The sequence below is a fragment of the Salvelinus namaycush genome, chromosome 9, assembly GCF_016432855.1.
Source record: "Salvelinus namaycush isolate Seneca chromosome 9, SaNama_1.0, whole genome shotgun sequence".
NCBI classification, from domain to species: Eukaryota; Metazoa; Chordata; class Actinopteri; order Salmoniformes; family Salmonidae; genus Salvelinus; species Salvelinus namaycush.
This window is the reverse complement of record NC_052315.1, coordinates 18,533,693-18,546,885: the sequence shown is the minus strand read 5'-3', so window position 1 is coordinate 18,546,885 and position 13,193 is coordinate 18,533,693. Positions and strand designations below refer to the sequence as shown.

General features: G+C 43.0%; 1 non-coding gene and 1 pseudogene across 1 annotated transcript; one reads left to right on the top strand and one right to left on the bottom strand.

Annotated features, from left to right (window-relative positions):
• Positions 1–13,193, bottom strand: part of LOC120053180 — a 72,383-nt pseudogene that overhangs the window by 16,244 nt on the left and 42,946 nt on the right.
• On the top strand, positions 6,673–6,745 carry trnaa-agc. Its single transcript has one exon. It is a non-coding gene; the product is annotated as a tRNA-Ala (tRNA).

Sequence of the window (13,193 nt, the reverse complement as noted above, 5' to 3'; positions counted from 1 at the left end):
TCTGGAGTGAACAAAGCAACCTATATCTGTTCTTAGTTCTACATTTTTTGAATGGGGCATGCTTATTTAAGATGGAGAGGAAAGCACCTTTGAAGAGCAACCAGGCATCCTCTACTGACGGGATGAGGTCAATATCCTTCCAGGATAACCAGGCCAGGTCGATTAGAAAGGCCTGCTCGCTGAAGTGTTTTAGAGAGCGTTTGACAGTGATGAGGGGTGGTCGTTTGACCGCGGACCCATTACGCATGCAGGCAATGATGCAGTGATCGCTGAGATCCTGTTTGAAGACAGCAGAGGTGTATTTAGAGAGCAAGTTGGTCAGGATGGTGCCCATGGTTATGGATTTAGGGTTGTACGTGTTAGGTTCCTTGATAATTTTTGTGAGATTGAGAGCATCTATCTTAGATTGAAAGACTGCTAGGGTGTTAGGCATGTCCCAGTTTAGGTCACCTAACAGTACGAACTCTGAATATAGATGGGGTGCGATCAATTCACATATGGTGTCCAGGGTATAGCTGGGGGCTGAAGGGGGTCTGTAACAAGCGGCAACGGTGAGAGACTTGTTTCTGGAAAGATGGATTGTTATAGCCTATGTACCTCGGAATGTAGTGAAGCAATATGTGTAGGATGGGGATAGAGACAAAGTCAGATCTTACCGAGTACATGAACAACTTTCCTCCTTCCCTTCTCAGCATCAGCAGGGAGGGAGGTCACAGAGAGGACAAAGTTTAGAACCAAGCAGGTCACTGTCCCCAGGAACAGGGGCTGTGAGGAGAGCTGCAAGGGAGGCAGGGAGAGAGGGACACGTTTGAGTTATGGTGGTGCCCAATGGTGCTGCTTGGCATTCCTAAGGCCTGAAATGGCTAGCCTATATAACATGGAGGATGGACCAACTCCTATCTTGTTTAGGACATGACTAATGAGCAATTCTGCAACTGAACATCATGTGCTATATTATGCAGTGGTAAGAGAGTGCATTGCACCATGTGATATAGCAAGGTACAATGCAGAATAGGGCTTATAATGTCACCGGACTTGGCACTAAGTTATAACCCCAGGAGAAAGAGCGAGGTGATGAAGCTGCTCAATTAAGTAATTCAGAAATGGTATTACACAATTAGTTCGACCAATTGGTTTGACCAAGGGGGCATTTAAGTCTGTGTATGTAGGTTAAGGTTGGAATATGGTGAAGTATTAGTTCAACTTCATTGTACAGTAGAACGCATACAGTACCAGTCAAAAGTTTGGACACCTACTCATTCAAGGGTTTTTCTTTATTTTTACTATTTTCTACATTGTAGAATAATAGTAAAGACATCAAAACTATGAAATATTGGAATTATGTAGAAACCAAAAAAGTGTTAAACAACTCAAAATATGTTTTATATTTAGATTCTTCAAAGTAGTCACCCTTTGCCTTGATGACAGTTTTGCACACTCTTGGCATTCTCTCAACCAGTTTCACCTGGAATGCTTTCCCAACTGTCTTGAGATCCCACATATACTGAGCACTTGTTGGCTGCTTTTCCTTCACTCTGCCGGTCCAACTCAGCCCAAACCATCTCAATTGGGTTGAGGTCAGGTGATTGTGGAGGCCAGGTCATCTGATGCAGCACTCCATCACTCTCCTTCTTGGTCAAATTGCCCTTACACAGCCTGGAGGTGTGTTGGGTCATTGTTCTGTTGAAAAACAAATTATTATCCCACTAAGTGCATACCAGATGGGATGGCGTATCGCTGCAGAATGCTGTGGTAGCCATGCTGGTTAAGTGTGCCTTGAATTCTAAATAAATCACTGACAGTGTCACCAGCAAAGCACCCCCACACCATCACACCTCTTCCTCCATGCTTCACGGTGGGAACCACACATGCGGAGATCATCCATTCACCTACTCTGCGTCTCACAAATTTGAACTCATCATACCAAAGGACAGATTTCCACCAGTCTAATGTCCATTGCTTATGTTTCTTGACCCAGGCAAGTCTCTTCTTATTATTGGTGTTCTTTAGTAGTGGTTCTTTGCAGCAATTCAACCACGAAGGCCTGATTCATGCAGTCTCCTCTGAACAGCAGAAATGCCTTCTGGAATGTGAACTTTCATGTGCCTTAATAACAGACTTGTATGTCATCTGTAAATACAAATAAAATTGTTAAATTACGAGCCTAGTTGGTTTAGCCACATAAAAAAAGAGCAACCTCCCCACTAGCCATGATTGGCTGCGACAATGAGTAGGCTGGACATGCCGAGAGATGAGTTCGGATTGGAATTCCATATAGCACACTTCTGTCTATTTGAGCTGGTCTGTATGTGTAGCTAATCCTGTCTAACACTGATTTTTTTTAAATGCATTGTGTAGTAGAACTGCATAAGTGTTGCTCTCCACTTTCTGGAGGACCAAATTTTGAAATCAGAGGAATAGAGTATGATAGCTAATGAGATGGAGAAACACATGTCTGCCGGTTTACATCTTCAAACTAAGGGCAACAATGGCATCTGTGACAGGGAGACGCATCCATCTATGAGATATACGGGTAAGATAGTCTAGCTAGCTACATTTTCATATATTACATGTTTATAATTTTGACAGGAAGTTGTTTACCTTTCAAGTTAAAGTGCACTGTTACCTAGCTAGCTAACATTAGCTGGCTGGCTCACTAGCTTACATTATATGTATCGTCTAATTATTTGTATCTGAGCCATTTGCTTTGCTAGTTATAGCCTAATGTTAGCTAGCCAACATTGAACCTGGTTGGTTAGCTACCTGCAGATTCATGCAGGGTACTAACGTCATGAGTTGGGGATTATGGTTCATTGTTTAGCGAGCTAGTTAGCTACATGTCTTAACAAAAGACTCCACTATGGAAGTGTCCATTTCAATAGAATATCACTGCGACAACTGTTGATAGACGTAGCTGGTAAATTCGCTTTGGCTATCTACTCCGATTTCAGAGCACTCTTGTCTGAGTGTGCCAGAGCGCAGAATAACTGATGAATTTACTAACTGTAAACACCCATTGAATATGGCCGGTGTTAGTAAACGTTGGCAAAAAAGCCGAAATTGTTGCCAGCAGCACAGTTGCAGTCACCAATGCTCTGGATAACATAAAAACAGCCGAACCAGCCGTTCTAGGTGAGTAAAATGGTCAGTGAGCTGTTCTCTCATTTGCGTCTGGAAGTAGATAGCAAGCTAGCCAACGTTAGCCAATTAGCTTGGGTGCTTGACTGTTGTTGTTAGGACAGAACTCTCGGATAAACCCTTAGAGATGGGTGGGGCTAATATTTAAGAGGGTGTGAACGATGTTGAAAGGGTGGAAACAAAGAAGAGCTCTCCAGTAGGTACCAAAACATTCAAAGGCCATATTCTCAAAAGTGAAGTTACAAGTTTATCAACTTTCAAAGCAGAATTACTTTCCCATTGTCCCTCAAATGCAGTGTATGCAATTCCATTTTGTAGCTCTGTCTCTGCTTTTATCCAATAAACACAAGTTCAAATTTTGCTACATAAGACCGAATCAAGGTGGTTGGTCACATTTGGGCAGCCATTTCTGAGGCTGGTAACTCTAATGAACTTATCCTCTGCAGCAGAAGTAACTCCTTTCCTGTGGCGGTCCTCATGAGAGCCAGTTTCATCATAGCGTTTGATGGTTTTTGCGACTGCACTTGAAGAAACGTTCAAAGAAATGTTCATTATTGACTGACCTTCATGTCTTAAAGTAATGATGGACTGTCATTTCTCTTTAATTATTTGAGCTGTTCTTGCCATAATATGGACTTGGTCTTTTACCGAATAGGGCTATCTTCTGTATACCAACGCTATCTTGTCACAACACTACTGATTGGCTCAAACGCATTAAGAAGGAAAGAAATTCCACAAATTAACTTTCAATAACTTTTAACCTGTTCCTTGAAATTCATTCCAGGTGACTACACCATGAAGCTGGTTAAGATAATGCCAAGTGTGCATATTTGTCATCAAGGCAAAGGGTGGCTACTTTGAAGAATTTCAAATATAAAATATATTTTGATTTGTTTAACACGTTTTTGGTTACTACATAATTCCATGTGTGTTATACGGTGACTGAGTTCATCAGGAAGTGCATAGGAGATGTTGTACCCACTGTGACTATTAAAACCTCCCAAACCAGAAACCGTGGATGGATGGCAGCATTCGGGCAAAACTGAATGCGCGAACCACCGCATTTAACCATGGCAAGGGGACTGGGAATATGGTCGAATTCAAAGTGTAGTTGTTCCCTACGTAAGGCAATCAAACAGGCAAAACGTCAGTACAGAGAAAGTAGAGTCGCAATTCAACAGCTCAGGCACACTACCTTTTTTGGCAGGGTCTACAGACAATCACGGATTACAAAGGGAAAACCAGCCACGTCGCGGACACCGACGTCTTGCTCCCAGACAAGCTAAACACATTCTTCACCCGCTTTGAGGATAACACAGTGCCACCGACGCGGCCTGCTACCAAGGACTGTGGGTTCTCCTTCTCCGTGGCTGACGCGAGTAAGACATTTAAGCGTGTTGACCCTCACAAGGCTGCCGGCCCAGGCGACATCCCTAGCCGCGTCCTCCGAGCATGTGCAGACCAGCTGGCTGGAGTGTTTATGGACATATTCAATCTCTCCCTGTCCCAGTCTGCTGTCCTCACTTGCTTCTAGATGTCCACCATTGTTCCTGTACCCAAGAAAGCAAAGGTTACTGAACTAAATGACTATTGCCCCATTGCACTCACTTCTGTCATCATGAAGTGCTTTGTGAGGCTAGTTAAGGATCATATAACCTCTACCTTACCTGACACCCTAGACCCACTTCAATTTGCTTACCGCCCCAATATATCCACAGACGATGCAATCGCCATCGCACTGCATAGTGCCCTATCCCATCTGGATAAGAGGAATACAAATGTAAGAATGCTGTTCATTGACTTTAGCTCAGCATTCAACACCATAGTACCCTCCAAGCTCATCATTAAGCTCGAAGCCCTGGGTCTGAACACCGCCCTGTGCAACTAGGTCCTGGACTCCCTGACGGCCACCCCCAGGTGGTGAAGACAGGAAACAACAACTCCACCTCAGGAGACTGAAGAAATTTGGCTTGGCCCTTAAAACCCTCACAAACGTTTACAGATGCACAATTGAGAGCATCCTGTCGGGCTGTATCACCGCCTGGTACAGCAACTGCACCGCCCGCAACCGCAGAGCACCCGATGTCACAGGAAGGCCAAAAAGATAATCAAGGACATCAACCACCCGAACCACGGCCTGTTCTCCCCGCTATCAACCAGAAGGAGAGGTCTGTACAGGTGCATCAAATCTGGGACCGAGAGACTGAAAAATAGCTTCTATCTCAAGGTCATCAGACTTGTTAAATAGCCATCACTAGCTGCCTTCCACCCGGTTACGCAACCCTGCACCTTAGGCTGCTGCCCTAAATACATAGACTGGCCACTTTAATAATGGAAGACTACTCACTTGCGCTAGGAAGCATTTCGCTGAACCCGCAATAACATCTGCTAAACATGTGTATGTGACCAATAAAATGTAATTGTATTCATAGTTTTGATGTCTTCACTATTATTATACAATGTAGAAAATAGTCTAAATAAATAAAAACCCTGGAATGAGTAGGTGTGTCAACTTTTGACTGGTACTGTATATGGATACAATGTCATACAGAGCCTCCACATGTTTAGATGTTTAAAAAAGTAAACAATAATATAATTCATGTAATAAAGGGTTATTGCAGCAGAATACATTCCTTTTTAGGCACCTCTGCAATATTATACATTTTAATTATCTATATAGACTATAACAGGAACATGCAAATATGCTGCTGACCACATTTTGAACAAATAACCCTACATGCGACACTCTCCTCCTCATCATGCACTGTACTGCAATAGTAGGCTACAGTACTGTAGAAACTCTTCAAGGTTACTGCAGGCTACAGTAATATCCCATGCAGTTATAAAAAAGACCGCATGATGCGCAGACACAGAGGCAACCCATCCCCCCACTTACCATTATTATCTCTTCAAGAATACTGTGTCTGTCTGAAGTTATATATGCCGTATGTCGTCTGCTCCAGCTGGGCTTTTAATGATATGGTGCAGTACTTGACTCATCCTCTCTCTCTATCCTGCAGTTAGCTTGCCGTCTCCTGCCCTATGGCTGTTTCATTTTGTCAATGCAGGGGAACTGCTGACGCTGGGCAGGACTGGGCTAGTTAGACTGTCCCACTCATTTTAAGTATAATGATGATAATCACTATCAGAGAGCGGCAGAGCAATTCACTGTCCTATCTTACTACAATGTAGGCTGTCATTCGGGGTACAGTCAGGGAACAACAGTGCTACAATGTTGCATTTGCTGTCACATTGGCATGGTAAATTGTGCCAGCAGGTACACAATGTTTCAGAAATGCAGTGATAGTTCCACTCAATAGCATAAAACTCATTAAACTTAGCCTAGCAATGTTGTCCAAAAGCAAACATTGTAATTGTAGCTAATGTAATGTTATTAGCTAATTCAACCAGTGTGGATTTGTGTGCATGTTGTTATTATAGACTATAATTTAGCAGGATACGAAATAATAACCACTGGTGGGGCCAATATAACTGCGTAGTATATGAGCCTAATCTGAGCCAATGTTGCCAACTGGGGAATTAGCTCAAATGGTAGAGCGCTCGCTTAGCATGCGAGAGGTAGCGGGATCGATGCCCGCATTCTCCAAATCATTTTTCTTCGCCCAAACATTTCAAGAGTGTTCTAGAAAGAGGGGCATAGACTACTGCATAGGCTACTGTCCTGAAGTCAGGATCACGCCAATTTACATTATAGTAGGAATTGCTTTTGATTGTGCAAAATTGTATTTCTGTCAGGTCTCAGTAGGAGGCCATAAAGAATCCAGTTTACCAGTCAGTGGTGTGCTATTTTTTAAGGTGTCTGAACGCAGAAAAATGCTAATTATGTCATCAATCAAAGTTTGTACTGTCAGATGTAGCCAATTGAATAGCCAGCCCACCATTATATAATATGCATAAAATGCATACTCCAATTGCAACGTCTGCCTATACCCACACATATTGTCTAAATCAAATGTAATATTTTTAATAACGTCAAACACCATATTGGGCATAGGCTACCTCATGTCAAAATAGGCCATCACTGTCAATAGTGAATGATAATTATTCAAGTTTTACCAGTGAAACGTCCAAACTGCATCTCCATGCCAATCATTTGATTGATCTCAATCAGTTTCATGGTAATTTAGATTTTCTTGAATTACTGTTTCCTGAGTTAAGTAGTACTAGAGCAGATGGTGTTAACAAACTATTAGCCTTGTATTTTGTTTCGATCAAAGCATATCCTACCATTGGCACGCTCTGAGTTTTGGTGCATCCCACTTTTGTTTTTTTACTATTCAGTTTCAGCTAACCATCCTAAAATCTCATGAGAAATTAGGTGTTTTTTTGTGTAACAGTAACATTATAGGCCTACTATGCTATGATATTCGGTTCTCCATTCGTTTGTATTTTTCGTTTGTATTTTATTTTGTATTGCTCTTGTGTTACTATTTTATTTGTATTATTCTTTTTAAACTCTGTATCGTTGGGAAGGGCTTGTAAGCAAGCATTTCACGGTAAAGTCTACACCAGTTGTATTCGGCGCATGTGACAAACAGTTATTTTATTTAAAATGCAAATTAATCATGATGTGATCTTGCGAAACATTGATTCAGATTTGATCCAACTTTACTAAACAAGCAACATTCTGAGAGGTGATAATATTGTGTTTGTAAAAATCAATAAAAATCAAGCTTTTGATGTGGTGTATTCACACATATCAATATCAATATCAATATCAAAACTATAACCTAAATGCATTATTACCTTTAACATGACCCAATTCACATTTTCAATTGCCCACCCTGAAATACCAAGCTAGAGGGCCCTGTGTCTCAACCAATAGCCAATGTAGGATAAACATCCCAAGCAGGGCTTCAGCAACTTCCAGAGAGGGTCAGGCTTTTTGGGTTTTGCGGTGGCCACTCTGGTTTGGGTTTCCTCGGCAGAACTGTGTCGCTGTAACCAAGTGGTCACATATCCTTCTGGGTTCCACTGCGCAAAAGGGGTCCATGAAGATTTATGAACATCCAGGCAGACACAGTGAATTTAGATTTTTTTTCAGCATTCTGATTGGCTATAGTGATGAAGCCTTTGACGTGCTTCAACAGTGCACACACACAGCCATTAGTTCTTCATCATTGTCGCCACTGCCAGAGAATAGACAGGGAAGAAACCACCATTTAACTACCTCTAGACTGCTATACATATTTATTTGGATTTTCATTCTATTGTTTTTCATGGAATACATGTATTCTCAAATTGAAAAGAATTGAGGGAGTGTTGCTCCTCCGCGCTCCAGCAGCACTACACCCCTGCAGCTTACATCATCTGACCATCATGCCCTCTGTCCTCTTCACACCCACTAATATTGATACCGCCTCAGTCTGCCAGCAGTGTGAATTGCTATAGGCTGTGTTGATACAGGCAGCCCAATTCTGATCTTTTCTCCACTAATTGGTCTTTTGACCAATCAGATCAGATCTGAAAAATATGTAATGTAAGAAGATCTGATGTGATTGATCAAAAGACCAATTAGTGGAAAAAACATCAGAATTGGGCTGCTTGTGTCGTATGTAGCTGCAGTGTTCAGCAATCGAGCTAAAGGCAGATCGCAACTCTCCTGGGGTCTCAGGCTGCACAACTGAGCAGACATCTGCACATATTCCCAGTGGCTCCTCCACTTCCATCATATGGATGGAGCTGTTGTGAAAGGGGCCGGATTTCATATAGAAGGTCTGTCACACAGACTGCATGTGCAAGCAGGGCGTTTCCTTCTTCATTACGATACATCAGCATGTAAAGCTGCTGAGGGAGAAGGAATTAGATTAGCCTGTGTATGTTTATGGCGTGTGTGTGTATATGTGCGTGTGTATGTCTAAGGATGACACACTGGAGTGAGTTTAGGTGGTATTTCTTCGTACCGTACCAGGCTGCTGCATTTGTTTCTAATGAAAAGGGGAGAAAATGGTTTGTTTGCCAACAGCTCTGTGTTTGTATGAACTAACGGCTGCGGGGAAAGTGGAGCCTGTTTCTGTCTCACTCTCTGCCTCTGCAGTATAGTGCAATGGAGGTGTCCCCGGCCTAAGAAAAACATGGTGTCCTGTATGATACACATACTCCTCTTTGTCAGTGTTGGGGAAGCTACTCTGAGCTACCAATTATGTCACGGACCGGCTCGAAGTCCGTAACAAGGGAGACAACGTGGAGATTAGGAATAACAAAAATAGATTTATTAACTGAAGTAACGTAAATACAATGAACTATGGTGTGTGTAGTCAGTAATCAGTAGTGTGAGTGGTCGCGTGCATAAATGTGATAATGAGGGGTGTTGAAAGGTGCCAAAGCAAACAAACAAAACGGCCACAAAAATGCCACAACCAAAATCTAACAGTGTGTCTGCATGGGGAGAGTATCCTCAATGAATGGGGAAGAGGTGTATTTATCCCGGGACACACCCGGGCCCAGGTATGTTGCTGACGACTCTACCAGCTCCGCCCGCCGACATCCTAATAAGGAAAACAAGAGCAAAGAGAGAATACGGCAGACAGAGTGGGAGCGTCGTCACAATTACTTCTCACAATAAATTAAGCTACACTAAAGCCACCCTTAAGAAAAAATTGTTCACTACCTCAAAACGACTTAGTGAAAAATGATATCTAAATCTGAAATGTCATAAACTCCAAATTGCAGAACAGATCACTGGAGTCAGATGTGAACAGAATGTGTAATTTAGCCTATTAAACACAAAAACTATGTTTCAAGTGAGAATTAAGCAGGTCTGATGTCCGAAAAATGACATTTTTGCCTACTTCACCCATATTTAGGGGTTCACATCGAAGCTGTCAAACTTATTATTATAATTTTTTTATCTAAGAATTGTACCAACTGACCTATAGGTGACGCTGTGATAAGCAGTCTCACTTAAAGAGCCAGTGGACATGCCGATTGGGCGATTCTGCTCATTAGAAAAACAAGATTTCAGTCTTGGACATATGCTGCCTAATCGATTCTGCGTTTGGTGAATGATGTTTGTTCCCCATGAGACACTGTAGACACGGAAGCTTATTTCACTTCCACAAAATCCCCAGAATCTCTGTTAACTCAAGAAATCTGTGATTTATTTAGACATTTTTGTAGAGGATTTTTAAGTTGCACAGTTTTACATATAACTAAGTTGTTTGGTGCAGTTTTTCTCAAGTAAAAAATATGGAACGTGCTGTCTTATGTAAACAAAGTCGGGCTGTTGGGCAGTTTTGTCTTGCTATTGGATAGAGAGCAATCAATCCCATGTTAGTGGGCAAATGTACATTGTCAAATCAACCTCCATTTACCCGTTGTGACGCACGGATGTTCCAAAGACTGATTTTATGAGCAAAATTATCCTATTTACACTTTGTAGTATATCTTGACACTAGAATAACTGTTTGAAATGAATCAAATTTTTAGCAGATGTTATTGCTGGTGTAGCGAAATGCTTGTGTTCCTAGCTCCAACAGTGCAGTAGTATCTAACAATTCACAACAATACACACAAATCTAAAAGTAAAGGAATGGAATTAAGAAATATATAAATATTAGATAGAGCAATGTCGGAATGGCATTGACTAAAATACAGTACATACATATGAGATGAGTAAAGCAGTATGTAAAAATTATTTAAACGTTATTAAAGTGACAAGTGTTCCATTATTAATGTCGCTGTCACGATCGTTGTAGTGAGGAGACCAAAGCGCAGCGTGATGTGAATACATACTTTTAATGAACGACGAATAAACACGAAGAACACTAAACAAACTAACAAAACGAACGTGACTGCTATAAACAAAGAGTGCATACATGCAACTTCACAAAGACAATAACCCACAAACTAAACTGGAAAATGGCAACCTAAATAGGGTCCCCAATCAGAGACAACGATAAACAGCTGCCTCTGATTGGGAACCAATCTAGGCCACCATAGACCAACATATGCCTAGACTAACTACACACACCTAGACATACATAAACCCTATACAATACCAAAACCCCATAGATATATAAAACCCCTAGACAAGAAAAAACACACATGCCACCCTCGTCACACCCTGACCTAACCAAAATAATAAAGAAAACAAAGATAACTAAGGTCAGGGCGTGACAGTCGCCAGTGATTCCAAGTCTATGTGTATATAGGGCAGCAGCCGCTCTGGTGCAGGTTTGCGTAACCGGGTGGTAGTCGGCTAGTGATGACTATTTACAGTCTGATGGCCTTGAGATAGAAGCTGTTTTTCAGTGTCTCGGTCCCAGCTTTGATGCACCTGTACTGACCTCGCCTTCTGGATGATAGCGGGTTGAACAGGCTGTGGCTCGGGTGGATGATATCCTTGATGATCTTTTGGGCCTTCCTGTGACATCGGGTGCTGTATGTGTCCTGGAGGGCAGGTAGTTTGCCCCCGGTGATGCGTTGGGCAGAATGCACCACCCTCTGGAGAGCCCTGAGGTTGCAGGCGGTGAAACAGCCTGACAGGATCCTCTCATTTGTGCATCTGTAAAAGTTTCTGAATTTTAGGGGCCAAGCCAAATTTCTTCAGCCTCCTGAGGTTGAAGAGGTGCTATTGTGCCTTCTTCCCAACACTGTCTGTGTGGGTGGACCATTTCAGATCGTCAGGAACTTGAAGCTTTCCACCTTTTCCCTCTGCTGTTTTCTGAAGTCCACAATCCTTTGTTTTGCTGACATTGAGTGAGAGGTTATTTTCCTGACACCACACTCCGAGGGCCCTCACCTCCTCCCTGTAGGCTGTCACGTCGTTGTTGGTAATCAAGCCTTCCACTGTAGTGTTGTCTGTAAACTTGATTGAGTTGGAGGCGTGCACGGCCACGCAGTCGTGGGTGAACAGGGAGTACAGGAGGGGGCTGAGAACGTACCCTTGAGGGGCCCCAGTGTTGAGGATCAGCGGAGTGGAGATGTTGTTTCCTACCTTCCCCACCTGGGGGCGGCCCATCAGGAAGTCCAGGACCCAGTTGCACAGGGTGGGGTTGAGACCCAGGGTCTCAAGCTTAATGATGAGTTTGGCGGGTACTATGGTGTTGAATGCTGGGCTAAAGTCAATGAACAGCATTATTACATAGGTATTCCTCTTGTCCTGATAGTATAGGGCAGTGTGCAGTATGATGGCGATTGCATCGTCTGTGGACCTATTGGGGTGGTAAGCAAATTGGAGTGGGTCTAGGGTGACAGTTAGGGTGTAGGTGATATGATCCTTGACTAGTCTCTCAAAGCACCTCATGATGACAGAAGTGAGCACTACGGGGCGATAGTAATTTAGTTCAGTTACCTTAGCTTTCTTGGGAACAGGACAATGGAGGCTATCTTGAAGCATGTGGGTACAGCAGACTGGGATAGGGATTGATTGAATATGTCCGTAAACACACCAGCCAGCTGGTCTGCGCATGCTCTGTGCAGACCGCACCACACACTGGAGAGCCCTGCGGTTTTGGGCGGTGCAGTTGCCGTACCAGGCGGTGATACGATGCAATCGCCTGCACACTGCCCTATCCCATCAGGACAAGAGGAATACCTATGTAAGAATGCTGTTCATTGACTACAGCTTAGCATTCAACACCATTGGGATGCAGTCTGGGACGGCAGCCTTTCGAGGGTTAACACGTTTAAATGTTTTACTCACGTCGGCCACGGAGAAGGAAAGCCCGCGTCGGTGGCACTGTATTGTCCTCAAAGCGTGCAAAGAAGTTTAATTTGTCTGGAAGCAATTCGTCGATGTCCACGACGGGGCTGGTTTTCTTTTTGTAATCCGTGATTGTCTGTAGACCCTGCCACATACGTCTCGTGTTTGCGCCGTTGAATTACGACTCCACTTTTTCTCTATACTGACGCTTTGCTTGTTTGATTGCCTTTTGGAGGGAATAACTACACTGTTTGTATTCAGCCATATTTCCGATTAGTCAGACCAGCGTTGGATAGACCTAAGCACGGGCGTTTCCTGTTTTAGTTTCTGCCTATAGGAGGGGAGCAACAAGATGGAGTCATGGTCGGATTTGCCAAAAGGATGGCGG